Genomic DNA, 14,904 nt, shown 5'->3' with positions numbered 1-14,904 from the left:
ACAGACACGCGATGTTTGATATATGCACGTTTATATTGCATGGCTAACTTTATAAAGATCTGGTGGTACGTCAGGTCTCTGATGTGCCACGAGCTTAATGTGGTGCTAGCTCGTGCCTGCTATACTATGTCGACATGATGGTTGCAAGTGCTGAGCAGCAAAACCATCCATCAGCTCGAGCTATTTGTTTAGGGGACCGTACACATGGCCGGTCGGTTACGGCCCTTTCCTAGCTCGACAAAGTACGTGTGGATATTCAGGGCGTACATTTGTCCCTCAAGCCTCAGCTCATGACCTATGACGTCATCTTTGATCTTCACAGTGGGGGCTTTTAAACTTCTCTTTCGACTCCCCATGTCCTGTCCGCCACTTGGGTGTCGGACACGTGGAACGCCGTGGTTGGCGTTTGTTCGGATTTCGAGGATTGTATTAAATGGCCTAGCCACCTTTTTGCCGCCATTTCATCTTTCGAGTTACCACCCTCGTATCTCGCATTAATCTGATCGAACGGTCCTCATTTCCTCATGCCTCTTACACATATATATGGTTGGCAGTCTTCAGTATTAGTCACCCTTCATTTGAAAATTTTCCCTTATTTTCTCTCTTTTGAGTTTTAGAAGCTCTTCTTCTTCTTCTGGTCATAATCCCAGAAATCCCCACATTCTTGCCACAAGAGCCTTTTAGAAGTCCAGCCTTAAGGATTCCATCAAGACTCTTACTCCTACGCTGCCTGCAACTTTCATTAGGAATATACACTGTAAGTTCTCTGTCCGTTGTATGTTTTGATTTCTTCGTTTCTTTGTTATGCAAACCTACTTCTCATAGTTGTAAACAAGAGGTTATTTTTGGCTGGTCTTTGGTGCATAGGTTCCGATTCTAGGCATATTGATTATATTTAAAAACATGTCTAAGAATGCAATGTTCATAACTAGGTAATTTCTGGGTAACTTTTTTGGGTAAATTTAGAAAACACCTGTTCGGAAAATGGAAGGTGAAAGGTTTTCAGGGTGCAGAACTGGGTAGCTTAGGGGTCACGCTTCCTAGGTGGTTTTCCCCTTCAAACCTCTCCTCCAAGGCTAGTAATATTCTAACCCTCCTGACACAAGGATCCCTGGATATCAGGGATCCGTTGGAACCTTGGGCGCGTAGTTATGGCAGCGCGTGGCGTCACACCCCGCGGGCTGAGATTTCCTTAGCTCGCGTATGAAAAACCATTCTTCTTGCGCTGCCTGTCCTTTCTTAGCTTTTAGGTCGCCTACTAAGTTTTTTCTCGTTCTTGTTCGCTAGGCGATTAGATGGGGCCCAAAAAGAATGTGTCCAAGAAAAGTGCGGTCGGCTCGTCATCCCAACAATCCAGCAGGGGAAAAGAGGTCACGGTTGAATCCCCCATCCCTCTGTTTGGTCCCACGGTGGAGAGGGAGGTCGAGGTAGGACCTGACGATTACTTCGAGGCGGAAATGATAGTTTCGAAGATCACGACCCAAGGGAGGGTCAATAAGATTATGCTGTCCCATAACATCGAGATTGGGACTGGCGCTCTTATCGGCCAACCTCCCTTTGAGGGGGAGAGGAGCTGCGCACAACTAGAAGAGGAGTTTGCAGCCTGGAGCGTCGAGCACTTGAGGGCCAGGGACTTCCTCCCCCTCGACCAGTACTTTGTCGACTTCCTCAACTATGTGGAGCTGGCGCCATTTCTATTCCCTCCGAACTCGTATCGTTTTTTGGCCGGGCTGAGGTATCTTTTCCTGCAACAAATGTGGGAGGTCCCCACCCCTGCAGATATCCTCTATTTCTTCTGCCTTAAGGCCAGCCCGGATCAACGGGGCCGAGGCGACGGGTTCTACTACCTGACCCATTTCCCGAACTCTCCTGCAGTCATCGAACTGCCCAGCCATCCCAACGACTTCAAAGACTAGTTCTTTATGTCGAATGGGTTTTGCAATTGCGAACACAATTATTTCAACCGTCCTCATAAGTTTCCTTTCTACTTTCAGTTCGTGAAAACATCATATTATTATTTTATTCTTCCTTTTCACGTGTATACTAATTGGAGCATCACTGTGCAACCATTTTTGCGAGGATGGCCAAATCAGTGACTCTTGGGGGTCAATACGACACTTTGGCGGGGCTTCCGCCTAGAGAGAAGGACTACCGCTAACTCGTATCTGACGAGACGATGCTGGCGTGTAAGGTAATTTCTGTGGGCCAGACTCTGGCCTTGAGGAGGACGCGGGCTAACTACCCAGTAGCTCGCGAGCTGGTGCCCTTCCCTGAGGGGGATATGTTATATTATTTTATAATATAATGTAATATTATATTATTTTATAATATAATGTTTTAGATTAAATAAATGTGACATAGAGTGTCACATATTATAACATAAAATAAAGAGTTACATTATTTGGATATATGTGAAATATCCAAACATGTAACATATTTGGTGTTACAAATTCATCACAAATTTGTAACTCCTAAATATCACCCATTATTGTGTAGATTTGTTGTTACACAATATTGAGATGAATTTCTTAAAGCCATATGAGAAATGGCTGATAGAGATGTGATTTTAACTCCCATATTGTGTATGGAAGTTACAAAATCAAGTGGGAATAAATTGGACCGTTTTGGAAAAAACTGAAAAAATGTGTCGCTGAAATTGACTGAGGGCCGCGGCGCCTGGAACAAGCGCCGCAGCCCTAATGGCTGACAGCTTTATATAATTTCGGTTTTTATCCAATTTTGAACGATTCCAACAGCCAAGTAACTCCCAAGTCTCTATTTTAATTCCATAAAACACCCAATTAATCATTGGTAACAGCCATGGGGTTGGTGGAATTTGAAATTCAAAGGGTGTCTCTAAACTCTATAAATAGGAGCGTAATGCTCACTTGTAAGACACACCATTTTTCTATCCACTAGAGCACTTGGCTAGAAACACCTTGAGGCTTGATTATTCCAGAAAGCATTTCCAAAATCTGAGAGAGATCCCTTAGTGCTTGAGTTAGGGGGAAATAAGTCTTTGGACAAAGGTTTCAAACCTTGTTCAAGTTGGTGATCCCCAATCCTCTTCACTTAGGTTGTGTAAGTGAGAGTTTGTTTGTGGTTTATGTTCTTCCTTTTATTCTATTGTTCTTCTTCTTATTCTCTTGTTTTATTTACTTGTATATTTTGTTTAAGAGTTGTAATCTCTTCATTTGGTCCAAACACTTTATTTTATTTGTAACTTTTGTTTTGAGTTGTATTTTACTATTCTCTTCTTCTTCATCATCTTCTTCATTTCCTTTGTTTGTATTTTCAGTTATAGAGTTGTAACACTTTATTTAATCAATCTTGTCCATTGTAATATTTTGCATAGAGTTGTAACATTATCTTACCATTTCCATTGAGGCAATATTATTTTTCATAACATTCAAAAGCTTATCCCCATTGCTTGTTTCAATGGAAGGTGAGACTATCAAAATCATGAACCAATACCTAGTAGGGTGGAATAGGTTTCATGGATTCAATTGAACTTGGTGGTAAGACAAGGTCAGTGTAAATTTTATATAATAGTGATGAAATTTTATTTCATGTATTAACATGTTTTCCAAATGTTGATATATGAATAAATTGTGTAAATGTTAACATGTTAATATAATATGAGATACATTGTAACATAGGTTACACATCTATTTGTGAAAGTTAAATCCTTAGAAGTGAACTTTTGAGAAGCTCTACATAATCTAGTGATTGTTAATCTTATGTGTATGCTATAAGTGAGATAGTAGTACATACATTTGACATGAAAATTATGTTTTGAGAATTTATAAAGCATGATAATTAGGTTGTTTTTGACATGCCTATATATTGATTTTGTGAATCAATAGATATGTGAATTATTGTATGTTATTTGTGATATACTTACAATATAGTTATGAGATTCAACATGCATGCTAATATGATGGATATATGTTGACAAATTATGTGAAATTTCTTTGAGACATAATTATGTTAATATATAAAATTATATTGATATATACATGAGAATTATCATGAATTTTATGGTGTGCCATATAAATATGATTATTAAGGTGATAATAATATAAATATGTTTTATCCTATATTATTGCAATGTGATGAGTTACCATTTATTTGGTAAATAAAGAGAATTATTTGAGAAATTAAAATTTCTCATTTAAGTGTTGATCATCTCAACTTATGAGATAAGAAAAGATGAACCTAAAAAGGTTACATCTTTTGATAAGTATCTTGCTATTGCAAGAAAAATTGATCAAGGTGGATCCAAATTATGGGATGACATATTGACTTATAGGTTTGGAGTCTAAAGTGTGGTCAAAAGAGAAAATATTTGAGAATTATTTAGTGACAATAATTCTCAAATATTCAATGTCTCAATGAGGTGGCATTACAAAATTGGAGAAGCAATTTTGAATCTTTATACCAATAATGAATAAGGTTGAAGAGAATTTTATTCATTCTTGTTAAAGATGGTGATATGTTTTAAATTAATCTCAATGAGGGGATAATGTTAAACCAAAGCATTATAAATCAAAGTGTTTAAATAAATCATTGAGGGTTTACTTTCTTTGATTTAAGTGTTTAAAATTGACATCTTCAAATTGATTTTGACGAGAAAATCAATGGATGTCAAAATGATGTTTTCAAAAGAATCTCAAAGAGACTCTTAGAAAAACGCACAAAAGTTGGTTAAGTGACTTTGAGATTATTTAGTCAACTAAATAAAAATATTAAGGTGCTAAGAAGTGATAGAGGAGGAGAGTACTTCTCTAATGAATTCAATACATTTTGTGAAGAAAATGGTATAATTCATGAGTGCACTGCACCTTATACACCACAACACAATGGTGTTGCCGAAAGGAAAAATAGGACTTATCTAGAGATGATAAATTCTATGTTGGTGTTTTCTAAGTTGAACTTCAACTTATGGGGTGAAGCGCTTTTAACCGCTTGTCACATTCTTAATCGAATACCGATGAAGAAAAATGAGATATCTCCATATGAGTTATGGAAAGGAAGAAAACCCAACATAGTGTACTTCAAAGTGTGGGGGTGTCTTGCATATTGCAAGAAAAACGAACCTAATAGAACAAAGTTAGGTTCAAGAGCCATAAAGTGTGCTTTTCTTGCTGCCTTGGCGACTGCCCAAGAAGGCGAGCAGGTCGCTCAGGCCGCCTTGACCGCTACGAAGGCCGAGCTCGTGGAGGCCAGGGCTAAGCAGCTGGAGGCCGAGGCCTCCACCGAGGCAGAGAAGGTGTCCTCCCGCTCTTCCATGGAGGCCATGCTCTACCATTGCTGGGCCTTCAACCAGGACGACGACATCTCTTTTCTGGCCCCCGAGGTGTGGGAGCCTTACCTCGAGAAGTTCAAGGCTCATCTTCAATAGGAGCCAACTTCTGAGACTGGGGAGACCTCCCCTGCCGGCGAGCTAGAAACTGAGGGGGTGACCTCTTCGGAGCGTCTTGGGGAGTCCTAGTTTATTATTTTTGTTTAAAGAACCTCTTTCTCTTTTTTTTTTGCAATTTTTTTTTGTAACCTGCCATTTTTGGCTTGACATGAGGTTATTTTCCTCGAGACTATTCGTCTGTACTTTTAAATATCTATTTTTCACTTAGTCCTTGATTTTGATTATATATATATTTTTATATATGCCTATAACTCGTTCATGCAAAGCTAAGGGAAAAGACTTTTAGGTCGAGATAGACATCTAAACTTTGGTCGTGACCAGAATTGGTTCTGATCTACATCTTACTTGTTAAACGTTAGGACTCGGACCTGGTTGTATCTAGGGTTTTAAATTAAGACTTAGCTCACGTTAGTATGATTGACGCCTTTGTGTTTTTTAGGTAAAACACTGGTCAATCATTTTTTACTAACTTCCAAGTTTTTATCTGGTCGTATCCAGGATTTTAATTTAAAACTTAGTTCGCGTTAGTATGATTGATGCCTTGTGTTTTTTTAGGAAAAACACCGGTCAATCACTTTTTACTAACTTCCAAGGTTTTATCTGGTCGCATCCAGGATTTTAATTTAAAACTTAGTTCGCATTAGTATGATTGATGCCTTGTGTTTTTTAGGAAAAACACTGGTCAATCACTTTTTGCTAACTTCCAAGTTTTTACCTAGTCGTATCCAGGATTTTAATTTAAAACTTAGTTTGTGTTATTATGATTGATGCCTTGTGTTTTTTAGGAAAAACACTGGTCAATCACTTTTTACTAACTTCTAAGTTTTTACCTTCTTCTCGAGGTATATGCCCCCCAAGTAATCAGAAAGAGAACTTTCTTGGTTACTTTGGACACACTCTTTCAAATGTATATGCACACGGAAACATGTTTAAATAAAAAAAGGTGGCTTTTATAACTAAGCCTTACAAAAGTACGACTATTGATAATATTTCTTTAGGTGTACATCGTTCCATGTCCATGGGACTGTTTCTCCATTAAGTCGAGCTAGTTTAAAGGTCCCTTCCTTCACAACCTCTATTATTTGATAGGGTCCTTCCCAGTTTGGTCCCAAAGCTTCGTCCTTGGGATCCTTACCGGCAAAAAAGAGTCTTCGGAGCACCAGGTCGCCTAAGTTAAAGATCTGTCTCTTGACCCTCGAGTTAAAATAACAAATTATTTTTTGTTGATAATGCGCGAACTATAGCTGTGAAGCTTCTCATTTTTATTCAATTAGGTCGAGGGATGCGCCGAGCAATTTATCGTTCTGCTCTTGGCTGAATGCCCAGACTCTGTGCGTAGCTATCTTTCTTTCGACAGGAAGGACGACCTCACTTTTGAAAGTCAGGGACAAAGGAGTATGCCCCGTCGAAGTTCGGTGTGAGGTTCGGTATGCCCACAGCACCTGAGGGAGCTGTTCAGGCCAAACTCCCTTAGCTTCGTCCAACCTCTTCTTAAGGCTCGCCTTGAGCGTCTTATTTATAGCCTCGACCTGTCCATTAGCCTGTGGGTAGGCCACTGAAGAGAAACTATTAATTATGCCGTGTCTTCCACATAATTCGGTGAGGAGATCGCTATCGAACTAGGTTCCATTGTCTGATACGATTTTCCTTGGCAGTTCAAACCGGCTGACGATATTCTTAACTACGAAGTCGAGGACTTTCTTCAATGTTATTGTCGCCAGGGGTTCTGCTTCCACCCACTTCGTGAAGTAATCAATGGCCACTACTGCATAACGAGCTCCTCCTTTTCAAGTTGGCAAAGCTCCAATTAAATCAATTCCCCAGACCGCGAATGGCCATGGGGACGTGATCATCATTACCTTGACTGGTGGAGCTCGGGCCATCATGGCAAACCGCTAGCACTTGTCACACCTTCGGACGTAGGAAATTGAATCCTTTGATAGAGTGGGCCAATAATATCCTTGCCTTAAAATCTTTAAGGCCAGGTTTTACCCTCCTGCGTGATCCCCATAGAAGCCTTCGTGCACCTCCTGCAGAATACTCTTGGCCTCATCTGGTAGAACACATCGCAGAAGAGGCAAAGACAGACCACGTCGGTTCAACGACCCGTCTACGATTGTATACCTCGGATCTTGGTAAAGTCCTCCTCAGGTCGTTTCACTCTTCAGGTAACTTTCCTGCTGTAAGGTATTCGACTATGGGAGTCATCCAGGTTGGCCTGGCGTCGATCATCTCGACCTCCCTTGTAGTATCATCCACGCATGGCCTTTCCAAGAATTCCACCAGTATTAGGCTCAAGGTTTCGGCCTCCTTGGAGGTGGTGATTTTTTCCAGAGCATCCGTATTGGCGTTTTTCTCACGAGGGATTTGCTCGACTTGGCTATATTCAAAATCAGACAGCTCCATCTTCACCTTGGCCAGGTAGGCTGCCATCTTGTCTCCTCACGCTTGGTATTCCCCTAATACTTTGTTTACCATGAGTTGGGAGTCACTGTATCACTGGAAGACCTTGGCCTTCAACTCCTTAGCAACTCTGAGCCCAGCCAATAAAGCTTCGTACTCTGCCACTTTGTTGGACGCCTTGAACCCGAACCGCAGCGCGGAGTGGAACCGATGCCCCTCTGGGGATATCATAATGATTCCAGCTCCAGACCCATTCTCATTAGATGAACCATCCACAAATACTCTCCACATGGCCTGCATCGGTTCTCCCAAAGGTTCCTCTTGGAATCCAGTGCATTTAGCCACGAAATCAGCCAGAGCTTTGCTTTGGATTGCAGTCCGCGGGACATACAATATTTCGAATTGGCTGAGCTCAAAAGCCCATTTCAATAGACGCTTCGATGCCTCAGGTTTCTGAAGTACCTGCCTTAAAGGTTGATCGGTCATGACGTGGATTGAATGGGATTGGAAGTACGGCCTAAGCTTTCTGGAGGCCGTGATAAGGCAGAAAACCATCTTTTCCATTAAAGGGTATCGTGACTCAGCTTCGAGAAGTCTTTTGCTAATGTAATAGACCGGCTTTTGAACACGACCCTCTTCTCGGACTAGCACAGCACTAGCCGCATCTTCCGTAACAGATAAGTAAAGAAAAAGAGGCTCTCCTACCATTGTTTAGACAACATTGGCGGCTCGGCTAAATGTGCTTTTAGATCGAGGAAGGCTCGATCGCATCCTTCGGTCCATTCAAATTTTTTATTCCCCCGAAGCAGGTTGTAGAATGGAAAACATTTGTCGATTGACTTAGAAATAAACCGATTAAGGGCAGCCACTTTTCTTGTTAGACTTTGGACGTCCTTTTGCGACCTGGGCGGCGCTATCTCGACCAGTGATTTGATTTTGTCGGGGTTTGCCTCTATCCCTCTAGTGTTGACTATGAACCCTAGAAATTTTCCTTATGCCACCCCGAATGTACACTTTTGGGGATTCAGCCTCATACCATACTTCCTCAAGATCTCAAAACATTCCTTCAGATCGGGAACATGGTTATCGGCAGTTTTTGACTTGACCAACATGTCGTCAACATACACTTCCATGTTTTTCTCGATCTGATTAGCGAACATTCTGTTGACCAATCTCTGATATGTAACTCTCGCATTCTTCAGCCGAAGGGCATGACCTTATAACAATAAATGTTGGTTGGATTCATGAAGCTAGTATGCTCCTGGTCCACAGGATTCGTAGCGATCTGGTTATAACCCGAGTATGCATCCATGAAGGACATGAGCTGCAGTGGCATCCACCAATTGGTCAATTCTCGACAAAGGGAAGCAATCTTTGAGGCATGCTTTATTCAGATCATAAAAGTCAATCCAGGTTTGCCACTTTCCGTTGGGCTTCGGGACCAAAATAGGATTGGCAACCCAGATCGGGTATTTTTCCACACGAATAAAGTCGCATTTTAAAAGTCGAGCTATTTCCTCTTCTAGGGCAGCAGCTCGGGTCGTGCCCAGTCGCCTATGTTTCTGAGACTTTGCAGGCATGTTCTTATCCAAGTTAAGGGTATGCATGATGACGCTTGGGCTAATTGCTATCATGTCTTCATGAGACCAGGCGAACACATCCATATTTTCTTTTAGAAATTTCAGCAGGTCTGCCTTTCTCTCATTACTAAGGTTTTTCCTGAGCTTAACCACCCTTGAAGGATCTTTAGGATCGATGTTTACCTCTTCAAGCTCTTTGATGGCCTGGAGCTCGGATCTATCTTCGCCTATTCTTGGGTCGATATCATCACTCGAGGTGGTACCTATGCCATCGGCTTTCTAAGGTTTTTCTATGCCAAGATCAGATCTTACTTCCTGAGATTCCTCGTTCTCGCCCTAAATGACCATCGTCTAGTGCCCAGGTTATGACTTTCCCTTCATGGAAATGCTATAGCATTCTCTGGCAGCGAGCTGATCGCCTCAGACTGTACATATCCCTATAGAGGAGGGGAATTTGACTACAAGGTGGCGTACAGAAGTTATGGCTTTGAATGCCATCAACGTAGGCCGACCCAAAATTTAATTGTACGCAGCAAGACAATCGATGACCACAAACTCGAGGAATCCTGAAACAGTTCATGGTCCCTCACCCAAGGTTATTACTAATTTGATCGTTCCTATCGCTGCCAACCATTCACCAGAAAACCCATACAACATCACGGAGGTGGCTTTCAGCTCAGCTATAGACAACCCCATTTTTTCTAGCGTGGACCAGAACAGCAGGTTCACTGAACTCCCATTATCAACTAGTATTCTTCTAACTCTCTGATTGGTGAGGTGGGTAGTTATTACTAGTGGATCGTTGTGTGGGAACTGGACATGACTAGCGTCCTCTTCGGTAAAACTGATTGGTTGCCTCTCCAATCGCTGCTGTTTAGGTAGATGCTGCTTCGGGATAAACTCAACTCCGTTATGAGACCTGAGTTCATTGATGTACCTCTTCTGGGCACCTCTGTTCGTACCTGCCAAATGAGGGCCTTCGGAGATGGTGTTTATCTCTCCCCCTATTATGGGAGGAGGGGTATCCTGATTCACTCGGGCCCCGGGCTAGTTTATGGGAGCCTTCGGAGCTTGTTGACTGGTAGGATCTCGATTCCGCGCACACTGAGCCAGAGGTCCGGCTCTGATGAGTATCTCGATCTCGTCCTTCAAATGCCTACAATCATCTATGTTGTGACCGATGTTGTTGTGGAATCGAAAGAATTTGGAAGGGTCTCTCTTGGCCTTCTGATTTTTCAAGGGCTCTGGCTTTTTCCAGGGAAGGCGGGTAGAATTTTCTAGGAAAATATGCTCCCTAGTGTTTGTGAGTTCGGTATAAACCGCGTAGACCGCCTTGAACATTTCAACGGGCTTGTTCTTCTTTGGACCGGGTTGGCCGCCCTCGATGTTCCCCTTTCTCTTGCCTCCACGCCCTTGGTTATTCTGGACAACGGTCTGAGTTGTTTTCACGATGTCCGTTTCCGCTCCAATGGGCTGGTCAGGGATCTGGCTGGTTCCCACGACCGATGATCGCGCTTCCTCCAAGTTAATCCATTCCTGGGCCTTGTTCAAGAATTCATCCACAGTGCTGACACCTCTCCTCTAGATTTCTTTCCAAAGTCCGCCCCCAACAAGGATTCCAGTTCTCATAGCCATGAGTTTGGAACTATCGTCCGCGTCCCTAGCTTGGGCCGCAACGTTTGCGAACCGACTCATATAAGCTTTTAAGGGTTCCCCGGGCTGTCGCTTCACGTTCGCCAGGGTATCCGCTTTGACGCGAGCCGCTTGAGAGGCTCAGAATGCCCTCTTGAAATCGGCAGAGAAATTCTTCCACGAGCTGATCGACTGTTTCTTACACTGCTTGAACCACTGCCTAGCTGGCCCGATCAAAGTCGAAGGGAATATTAGGCATCTCAGCTTGGGGCCGATATTATGGGCCATCATCAGGGTATTGAACATCCCCAAGTGATCCGACGGGTCCCCGTCCCCATTGAATTTGGATAGATGGGGCATCTGGAAACCCGGCGGGTATACCGTGACTGCGATGTTGGGGGAAAAGAGCTCGAGCTTGTCTCCCGAGTCATATTCGTCTTTTCCCTTTTCTGATAAGAGTTTCTTCATTAGCTCCTCCATCTGAGCTAACCTTTCGAGGGTCTAGTCCCTTATTCCCTAGTTGTTCTGGGTTGTTCAACAACTCCCGTTGTACGTGTTAGGCATGTGATTGTCCCTCCAAACTTGAGCTTGGTTTAGTGGGATATTCCTATTGTCACGTATTTCAGAAGGACCATCCTCTCGGCGAGTATGACTTTCATGTCTGGTCGGATCACCCCTCTGCGAGTTGAGGCAATCTCGAAGGTCGGTCCTCGAGGCAGCCCGAGGGCTTTGTGCCAAACATAGATAATTGCGCAGGTCTCCACTAGATCTGCCACTTCGGTGGCTCTCAGTCCAATAGCTCCCATTGGAAAAGCTTAGAGCCTGCTGCTGGGGGGGAAGATTCGGGACATTTCTGTGCGCTCGCGGGCGATGGCGAGGAACGACAGGAGGAGGATTACTTCTGTTGTTCCCATGTGCAGGAATATATCGAGCAGAACGAGGAGGGGATGGGTATCTTATCGGCGAAGGGGGATGCCTAACTTGTGAAGCAATCCTTGTCTCGTCTGGCCGGATCAAACTAGCTCGCGGTCGCTCTATCCCACCACCTCCAGCTTTCTACGCCCGGAGATTTGACCGCGGAACGGGAGGGCTGGCCGGAGTAGGTTGTCTGCATGAGCTTTTCCCGGTCCTCCTCCGTGAGTTGCCACGAGATCTCCTGGGTGCGTTCGACGGTGGAGCCGAACTCGGAGTTGAAGTTCTATCTGACCGGCAAACTTGCTGATGGGCCCTGGGAAACTCCTCAAACATAGTTTCCTAGTTATGGTGCGACATGGGCGTAGAACTCGGGGTTGAAGGTCTAACCGACTGACTGGGTCTGGGCCGATTATCCCTGCGAGACTTGTGAGTCCTGCTTTGCCTCTTTCCGACGTTAATGACGGTTGTAAGAGGGGGTAGCCGGGCCAAGACCTCCTGGATTTTCTTATTTGCTTTGGTTAGATGACTCCTCAACTGCATGTTCTCCATTTCTATCGCCGTCAGGTAACCCGGGTTCGGATTTGGTGGTTAGGGCGCCGAACTTCCGGTGTTGTCATGGCCCAATGGCTGCTTTCCCAATCGCTGCTGGACCTTTGGGTCTGGTTCATTGGATATGGCGGCATGGTGGGCCTCCTGCCCATCATTTTGATCCGCCTCGTTACCATGCCTCGAAAGAGTAACCACCGTGATCAAGTTTTCGCGATAGCACTAATCTAAACCCTCTCAATGAAAGCACGAAACTGTTGATGTCGTTTTTCGCCAACAGTAAATTATATGAACAAATAGGATGGATTAATACTAATTGATAAACCGTAATATGATAATGATAATTATCGAGAATGTGGAGACTAATTGCAAAGAAATATGGTCACTCCTTTTTTAGGACGTTCGGAGGTTAAAATCCCCCTAGTCCACCAGTCAATATTATTGATCTATTCTTACTATTTCTTACAAAGTATTTGCTTTATAAGAAGAATCCAAGCCCCAACCCTATCCAGAGTCTTGGTATTTATAGGGGAATGATCCCTTGTTAAGTGTTGGGGTCATCCCGTGACCTCTTCACCCATCATGTCATTCATATGACACCAATGATTAATGTTATATTATTTCATATAATATAATATTAGATTAAATAATGTGACAAAATGTGATTTGTCACACAAATGTGATTTCTCACACCTTGTAACATATTATTGAGAGTCACAAAATTGGACAGATGTATGTGCCTATATGTGACATATTTTGGAGTTACAAAATCTATTACAAATTTGTAACTCCCAAATATTACCCAATAATGTGTATATTATATGTTACACATTTGAGATTGGATTTCATAAAGCCATTATAAAATATGGTTGTTGGAGATATGAATTTAACCCCAATAATGTGTTTTGGGAGTTGCAAAGTCATTTGGGAGGGTTTGGAACCGTTTGGAAAAATAGCACATTTTCAAGTGCTGAAAATGGGCTGTGCCCATGGCCACTGAATGATGGTGGTCGTGGCCTGGGGGACATAAAGCAGTGGCCGCGGCCACTGATGTTCCTTGCCGCGGCCATAGTTGCATTTCAGGCCAAATTTTCAGTTTTTTCCAAATGTGTTGAACGGTTCTAAAAATCCAAATAACTTCCAAATCTCAATTTTAATTTCATATTAATCCAATTCAACATTGGTAACAGCCATGGGGGTTGGTGGAATTTGAAATCCAAAGGGTGTCTCAATCTCTATAAATAGGAGTCTAATGCTCACTTGTAAGACACACAATTTTTCATCCACAAAGCACTTGGCTGAAAAATACACCTTGAGGGTTGATTATTGCAGATAGCTATTTCCTTGAGAGATCCCTTAGTGCTTAGAGAATAGGGGGAAATAAGCTTTTGGACAAAGGTTTTGAACCTTTTTCAAGTTGGTGATCCCCATTACTCTACACTTTGGTTGAGTGTGAGTTTGGGTTTTTCATTGATCCTTTCATTCAGTTGTTCTTCTTGTATTATTATTGTTTTGAGTTTGTAATCCTCTTCTTCTATTTCTATTTACATATTTATTGGTATCTCTTGTTTTAGAGTTTTAGTTGTAATAATTCTCTTCTTTCTCTCTTCTCTACATTTACTTGTATTGTTGGTCATTGAGTTGTAAACCTATTTATCTATCATCTTGTCCATTGTAATCTTTGCATAGAGTTGTATTTTTTATTTTTCCACTTTTCCATTGAGCAATAAAATATATTCTTTAACAATCAAAAGCTTAACCCTTTTTGTTTCAATGGAAGGGGAGACCATCAAGATCATGAACCAAGACCTAGTGAGGTTGGATAGGTTTGATGGATCCAATTTCACTAGGTGGCAAGACAAGGTGAAATTCCTTTTGACAACACTCAAGATAGCCTACATCCTTGAGTCTTCCTTGGCACCTCTAGCCGAGCAATCCGACAAAGACACTCCCGAGGAGGTGGAGAAAAGTAGGAAGAGAGAAGAGGACAACCTTCTTTGTAGGGGTCATATCCTTAATGCCCTATCCGATAGGCTATATGACCTCTATACCAATACCAAATCCGCGAAGGAGATTTGGGATGCCTTGGAGAGTAAGTACAAGGCTGAGGAAGAAGGTACAAGAAAGTTCTTAATTTCTCAATGTTTTGAAATTTCTTTCATTGATGGGAAAACTCTTTTACCTCAAATTCATGAGTTACAAGTGATTGTGAACAAGTTGAAAGTTCTAAAGATTGAGCTTCCCAAGGCCTTCCAAGTTGGTACAATAGTGGCAAAATTGCCACCAACTTGGAGGAGCTATAGGAAAAGAATCCTCCATAAGAATGAGGATTACACTTTGGAAGAGATCCAAAAACACATTAGAATTGAAGAGGAATCGAGAATAAGAGACAAGGGTGTGAAT

The sequence above is a fragment of the Humulus lupulus genome, chromosome 5 (genome assembly GCF_963169125.1).
Source record: "Humulus lupulus chromosome 5, drHumLupu1.1, whole genome shotgun sequence".
Classification (NCBI taxonomy): domain Eukaryota; kingdom Viridiplantae; phylum Streptophyta; class Magnoliopsida; order Rosales; family Cannabaceae; genus Humulus; species Humulus lupulus.
This window is presented reverse-complemented; position numbering follows the sequence as displayed.